Source organism: Rhagoletis zephyria, unplaced genomic scaffold (assembly GCF_001687245.7).
Source record: "Rhagoletis zephyria isolate East Lansing unplaced genomic scaffold, Rhagoletis_zephyria_1.1 Rzeph_scaffold_00689, whole genome shotgun sequence".
Taxonomy (NCBI): Eukaryota; Metazoa; Arthropoda; class Insecta; order Diptera; family Tephritidae; genus Rhagoletis; species Rhagoletis zephyria.
The window spans coordinates 193,248-199,247 of record NW_016157773.1 but is presented as its reverse complement, the minus strand read 5'-3'; the positions used below and the strand labels follow the sequence as shown (position 1 = coordinate 199,247).

General features: G+C 35.6%; 1 protein-coding gene across 1 annotated transcript in view; it reads left to right on the top strand.

Moving 5' to 3' along the window:
• The first annotated feature begins 1,203 nt into the window (after positions 1 to 1,203).
• Positions 1,204 to 6,000, top strand: part of Ip6k (Inositol hexakisphosphate kinase) — a 48,136-nt gene continuing 43,339 nt past the window's right edge. The window contains exon 1 of the mRNA XM_017613579.1: positions 1,204 to 1,844. The gene's annotated coding sequence lies outside the window, so the exon portion shown is untranslated. The remainder of the gene's footprint in view (positions 1,845 to 6,000) is intronic.

The following is a 6,000-nucleotide window of genomic DNA, read 5'->3' as shown; positions in this document are numbered from 1 at the left end:
TAACGATTTGCAGATGAATTCCGGTGTAGGTAAGACAGCATCTGAGTACCAAGAGTGCTAATAGACATAGACCGTTTTGCAGCAACGCCAACGATATATGCAATACATTTGCGATTGTTTATGAAATTTGATGACTGAAACCAGTTATACATAAATGAAAAGCTTCGATTTTGTTTTAAATATAAATTAAAGTGCTAATGAATTCAACCCACGAAAATGTTGAATTATTAACTAGAAGTGTCGATTTTATGGGGTGGGCTAAAAATATCGAAAGTCGATAGCATGTGATAGTGAATAGCACATATTAGGGGCAATTGATAATACGATGTTCTCATGGTAGATAGCCTTATTGTGTTCACATTTCTTCTCGTTGGTATGAAATTTAGCAGCTCTTCATTAGTGCTAACCAGTGACAGGTATGTAAATTTCCTTTGGATTTGTTGAAAGGTGAACAAATTTAGCACAATATACGGTATATTAGTACACAAGTGTTGCGCAAACGCGCGCATAAAATATATACTTTTTTTTTGCCCTTCTGAGTACTCTGCTGAGTAACTAAGCACTCCTCATAAATTTAGCAGCTCTCTAAACTGTAAAATACATATGAGAGAGCGCTTACTAGCACGAAATTAAATTTTATTGAGCTAAAGCAAAAATTTGTTGGAGGCTTCTCGAGACCCAATCAACAGCTACTCATGGCGCACCATCAGCTCCTCATAGGTCGGTGTTATGCAGACAAACTTTTGTTTGCCAAATTAAATGGCGGCTGCTTAGTTTGCTCGGAGGTGGTTATGTCGAGTTTGGCACAGGGTTGCACGTTCATTATGGTTTTCATGGCTATTGCCAACACGAAATGAGAATTTCAGATGTACATAACGCGCAAAATTTAAAATTTTTGTATATGACAACACCGAATTTGCTGCAGTTTGACCAAACAAAATTAGTTTGCTGTGAGAGTCGCCAAACTCGCTCTCTCCGAGTTTGCTGCAACAACAATTGCACGCAGTTTGCCAAACAAAATTTCTGCATAACACCGACCTTATGCGCTCGCTCTCGACAGCTGCGCTTTATGGCCCACTCGCTATGTGTGCCATGTATGGAACTGCTGAAAATGCGATGGATACTCTCGTTCCCTGATGCCTTTCCCAAACGTATTCTCTCACCAACTACGTGCCAAACTGGTACAAGTAGCACTCAGCTCGCTCGGGCTGCACTCAGTCTAGCCTCATAACTCGTTTGAAACGGATGTCAGCAACGGATAAAACAGTAAAGTAGTATTACTAAAGTTTACAAATTACAGTGATTGTGATTTTTTTCTGTCTGAAGAAAAAATTGCTAAAGTAAAAGAAATCGCGTTGCCTGTGTAAAACGAATAGATATACAGCTAACACTGTGCGTGTATATGCTTCTATATAGGCATATTACCATAAAGTATCTACATAAATACATCAGATATATGCATTGGAGCAGCAGTGTGTGTGTGTGTATGGGATTTTTTTTGGTGGTGCCCTAGTTGATGTTGAGAAAATTTTAATTCACGACAAAGTATACATACATAAAATTTTGAATGAAAAACGTAAGAAATAAAGTGATTGGAAAAGTTTTAAGGCAAATTGCAAGCAAAAAGGCAGCAACAAGCTAAAGTTAATTGCGAAAAAGTGGAAAACTTATACCAATATTATACATAAAATTAAATCAGAAATATACTTATACATAAGCTGTGTACGTGTGTGTGTGTGCAGCAGCAGCAGCAGAGCCTTCGTACGACGAGACAGCCAGCGTATTTTAGATTGAAATCGTTTGCTAAGCAGCGGACTCGGAGCATAGTTGCCAAAGTGAAAAAGGTGAAGTACAAACGTAAAAAAAATATAATAATATGTTAAAATTAATGTAGCATTCAGTTCGTGAGCATTTAAAATGTGTGGAAAGAGCGTGTGAAATTGTGAGAAAGAGTGTGGGGAATTGGTAGAAAGTGTGGAATGTATACAGCGCTTACAAGTTTAAGTGCATAAAATTTTTAACTAATTCAAATAAAATTAAATTGGAGTCAATAAAACGAGTGGTGCTACCGTACATTTCAAGTGCTTTGCACAAAGTTTCTCACCTTTTCATGTGTGTATCTACATACATATATATGTATGTAGGTATTTCACTTAAAATATAAATACAAAAAACCAAAAACAAACAGAAAAATTCACACGGCAAGTGAAAACCCAAGAAGCGTGTGAAAATTCTTATTTCTGGTGTTGCATGCTGAAGTGAACCCGGTGGGAAAACAAACCAAAAAAAATGCTTAAAATAGGTGGAAAAAAAAATTATTCAATGCAGCTCTACTCCAATTAAAAACAACAAACAGCAGAGAAAAGGTAGCACAGTCAAAACGTAGGCCACTACGAAATCGAATGTCTATAAGGCAAACAAAGCAAGCGAGCAAGCACAGGCAGTCACTGCAAACACACAGGGCATTTACACGGCCAACCAACCAACCAACCAAATAACCAGCCAGTCAAGCAGGCATTTTTTTAGTTAGTCAGGCAGTCACTTAACCTAAACGTGCGGCGGACGAAGTTGACGTTCAACGTCGGGCCGTCGTCGTCACAGTCACACGTCATCCCATCGGCTCGAAACAAGTTTTTAACCTTTTTGAAACGCAGCAGTAAGACGCTGGCTTCGACGCCTGCAGCGCTGCTCTGGCTGCCGTTGACTTTGCTCAAGAGTTTTTTAAAATAAATGCGAAAATGTGTGTTGTTAAAAAACGATATCTACGAAAGAAATATGTATATGTACTTTGTATTTAGTGAGTAGAAGCAAAGACTTATGTTAAAACAAGCACTAGTTGATGACGCTAACAGCGCTGCATGGTCGAGTAGGCAACATACAACAACGAGTGCATTGTATCTGTATTCGTGTACTCGTAGTACATACCCAGTACGGAAAGAAACTATGTACTTTAAATATCGATGTTCAACCAGTTTTTTACCGACCACAACTAGTTGAAAACCTGACTTCCTGCCTTGGAACGAACTGTTGACTTTAATATGGCATCAGTCAATTATCCGACTCTGCATTTGATATCAACTGCTTTAAAACGCATTTGGTTTACGCTTTCGTTCTGCACTTCACAGATGCTTTTTCATATTTCCAAGACATTTATTATCATTTTCACATGTTGTCTCTGTTGGGATTCGAATCCGGGCCTTCTGGAAGATAACAATTATCAGCAGGCATCTCTTAGTATTAATTGCTAAAATAGTTAATTGCCCAAAGTTAGATGATTTTTCCACTAATAAGTATTGAAGTAAGTAGAATGAAATTAATTTTCCTGAGGTAATTGGTTGAGCTATGCCGTACTGGGTACAAAATTCACACATTGCCAAGTCACATTAATTCGTTAGTTGTCTGTGTTGTTGCTGTGCGAGCAGCAGCAGGCCAGCTGTTTAGTTGTGGCTTTAGTCTGCTGTTTTTCCTGTTTTCTTTTTTTAATTTGGTTCAACATAAGGTTCTACGTAGTATTTTGCTTCTGCGGTTGTTTTCCTCTCTACTCCGCATATTTCTGGCTTTTGCTTTGGCAAAAAACTAAAGCAAAAAGTAAATTACTATACATATCAAAGGTTTGTATGTACATATACTTGTGCCCACTCGTTTGTGTAAACATATCAGAAATACTTAAACATTTGTTGGCTAGTTGACTAGCATTCATTTCAGCGTATTTTAAGTTGCTAGACAACTGTAATTTTGTTTAGATTTTTACGTTTTTTACATTTTATATTTCTTCTTCGTTTGTGGTATCTACATACATATGTACATATGTTGTCAACGCCGCCGGTGGGGCTAATTCTGGTCCCCCCCCCCAACTCTTTGCCAGTCGTTTTCGCTACTTTGTTGCTGTGCTAAAGTGCCTTTTGCCACCATAAAGGCATTTTTGCTTGTACATATGTATTTTTTTATTTTTCTTATACATACATATATAGCAGCGATTGTTGATTTAAGTATCAGCTCGAAAAGTCTTCAAGCGAAAAACTGTGATGGCCTCAAGCTCTTAACATATACATATATGTACATACATATGTGCATACATAGGTATGTATTTAAATAAAATGATTATCGTCGGCACATACTCGTGTGGGAGACTACACATTCGGTTACTTTATCTCCCGAAAATTTTGGTGCTAAAATTGCGCTGTTCGCACGCCGCGATGTGTTGAGTACGTCATGGTATTTATTTTGGCGTTTTCAGTGCTTAAAAATTTATTTGCGCTTAATTATCTGCACGTAGCAGCGTAATTTCAACGCCTTTTGATTTTGTTTGGTTTTAGATTTTTTTCTGGTGAAGCTTAATTTCTGTCTGATTGCACTTTGTGTTATGTTGAATCGATTTTTTCTATTCTTTATTTGCATGCCGTCTACTGAATATTTTAATAATGTTTATTTGCTTCATTTAGGTTTTATGGCTTTTCAATACAAATTTGTATGAGTTTTTTATTTGTTTCATCGTTGATTATGCCAAATTTCCACTAGGCATTAAACTGACAAAAAAATTTAGGCATTTAAAAAATGCCATGTGGAAATGAATTTGATAACTTTTTTTTCAAATAATGAAACAAATATTGTCTAATGCCCAACTTTGTCTAATGCCTAGTGAAAATTCAGCATTATTGAAAATTTTGTTGCAATGCATTTTTGGAGACAATAATTTTGGAATTAGTAAAAAAAAGCTTTAAATGTCGAAATAAGGTTTCAAAATATGTAAATGAAAGAAGCGCTGAAATAAATAATTCATCGCAAACTTTGACATTCGAATTGCACATCGACGTTAGTATAATGGGTCTTATGCATAAAAACTGAGCTTAAGCTCCGACTCTATTTCCTGTACAAATTCTTGGGCTTGAGCTCACTCCATCCATGGAAAAATCAAGTCTGAGCTTAAGCTCACTTTTTTATGCATGAGGCCCAATAACACACCTGGAATTCTTACATAAGTTCTTCTATTAGAATGCGCAAAAAAGCTTAAGAACACGAAAAAATTTTGACTTTGCACTAAACGAGCCAATTAAATTTCTCAGTTAAAGTTCAATGCGTTTTGTCAAATATTTTGCGTTTTTTAATTAATGATCAACTGAGCAATGTCGATCAGTTTTAAAGTTAAAGTTCGAGAATGATTTTGAGTAAGAAGGATTTTGCGACCTGAAAGGTTACGTTTAGCATAATTTAACTGTGATTATAAATTTAATAGAACTAAATTGAACATTTTTTTATTCAACGATTTTTATGGAGCTTGAGGCCGTTTTTAATGAAAAACTATTGTGGAAAAGCAACAGTCATTATGAAAAAACGGTAGAAGTGTTAGCTATTTCGGAAATCACCACATTTCCTCATCAGAATTCTTTCAGTGCTCCTGCTGACTCAGTCAGTTGCCTACGCAACTCAAGCTCAATAAAAATTGTTAAATATAATTATTATAAGGCCATAAAATAACAAAAACATTTTTTTTTCAGATATGCATATTTCCTTAATCTAGTCCGCTAACCTCTTAACATTCTAAATTTTCTCGTAAAAAGTTCACACTTACCATTTTTCTACATTCGTATATCTGTTGAGCAATAAATCTCGAAAATTTCCTACAAATAACGTTGAAAACAAAGCTTTTATGCCTCATAATTTCATTAGTCACTCTCACAAAAAGGAGCTAACGTCATTTATTTTCAAGTAAATAGTCGTAACGCAACAAAAGCCTCTGTTTGAGAAAATAATAGAACAGAAAGCATTGTTTTTCGTCTGTAAATTACAGTTGACGCACGGCTGACATGTTTTTTTAGTTAATACTCAATATTTGTAAATTAAGTCATTTAGTTTTCAAAGTAGAAATAACGATAAGATTAACATGCGCTGGAAATGTAAACTGGAATTTTGTTATTTACTTAAAGTTTTAATATTGGTTGCCTATTGTATTACTATCAATAAAAATGTAATTTTAAGTCATGCTATTGGGGGGAATTTCAG